Genomic DNA, 1,705 nt, shown 5'->3' with positions numbered 1-1,705 from the left:
CAAATTTTAAGTTTAGTATTTTATTTTTAGTTTAATAACATTCAAATTCAATAGTTACCAACTGTGACCAAATTTATTTTCAAAAAAAGGACTGTAATAATATTTCCATCCCATGTGCTCTTTAGAAAACTTCCCCATGAAGACCTTGAGGCGAATTTCCTTCCCTTGAATCTGGGCAAGCATGTGACTTGCTTGTGACCTAAAGAATATGGCAGACATGAAGCTGCAAGACTTCCAAGTCTATCCCATAATAGGTGAGGCAGCTTTTGCCTTATCAGATGGGTTACTTGCTTTGGAGATATTCAGTTGGCATATCAGAAATTCTACTACTCTGAGACTCTCATGCTAGAGAGATCATACTTAGGTACTTGGGTTAACAGACCTGCTGAACTCCCAACGGACAGATGGGCATTTGAGGGAGCATATTGGATGGCCAACCAAGCTGAGCCTTCAAGTGAGTACAGCTCCAAGCAGCATCTGACTTAGCCTCATGAGACCCAAGTGAGAATTGCCTAATCCAGCACTTTCTGAAACTTTGACCCATAAAATCGGGTAAAATAAAAATTGTTTAAAGTGTCTAAGTTTTGGGGTAATCCACTATGTAGGAATAATAAATGAAATATTATTCAATGTGGAATACCTAGGAAAGCTGAATGAATCTCTCACTTGTCTTAAAGAGAGCCCAAATCAGACACATAAATATGAGTGATGAAAGGAACAACAGAGACATCAAGTGTAATCTCTTATTTGAATATTGAGGCAAATGACCTGGAGAAAATAGCTACTTATTGGTAGACCAAAGATTGGAACACATTTTTCACGATTGCTGTCTTGGTATTTTTGCACAGTTTAAAATAGCTCTGTATTTGAAGAGATTAAGTAACCATAGAATATTAATTGACATTTTTATATTTCATGACATATCCTTATTTTCTTTCTTTTAGAAAATCAGTCCCTTATTTAACTTTATTTGATTCTCAAACTCATTCACAGTTTTATATTTAAAACCTACTTTATACAAGTACTGTATTAAATGCTGGGGGATTAAATATGAAGATTTTATGCCATTGAGGTATGAAGAGTTGTTTAATATAAAGGCATTTAAATCATATATTGTGAATAAAATATGAGGAGTTACATAACAGTTCCATTTTAAAAAATGTTGTCAAATAAAGAAGAAAATTGGATTCAATGAAACATCAGATTTATTAAGGCTACCAGTGGTGTTTGAGATGGTTTGTGAAGGTGAATTGTCTTTTAACAAGTAGAGGTGGATAGTTACAGCTTTTAAAAGGAGAATATGCTAAACAAAGGCATAAAAACAACAGGTATATTCAGGAGGTGGTGAGGGTTTTCACATGCCAGGATATATTATATGTTTGTATATACTGAGAGGTGAGATTGAGAAGAGGGATGAGCACTGGAAGATGATAATTGATCTGTAGATTGGGGCCATATGGCAAAGTATCTTTGATACCGTACTGAAGGGGGCAAGAAGGCAGTGTCAGAGGTTAATTATGATCAAAGGACTTCTTAAGAATATGAAAAAACTTTTATTACTGAACCTCCAGCAATAACATATGAATGAACTTTTGATTGTGTTTTCTTAAGAACTATTACTGCCCATTTACAATTATCTTAGACTTTTCAGAATAGATTGATTGCAATTGCGAATATTAAACTCTGATATAGCATTCAGTTATGT

Source organism: Pseudorca crassidens, chromosome 13 (assembly GCF_039906515.1).
Source record: "Pseudorca crassidens isolate mPseCra1 chromosome 13, mPseCra1.hap1, whole genome shotgun sequence".
Classification (NCBI taxonomy): domain Eukaryota; kingdom Metazoa; phylum Chordata; class Mammalia; order Artiodactyla; family Delphinidae; genus Pseudorca; species Pseudorca crassidens.
Note: the sequence above shows the minus strand (reverse complement) of the source record.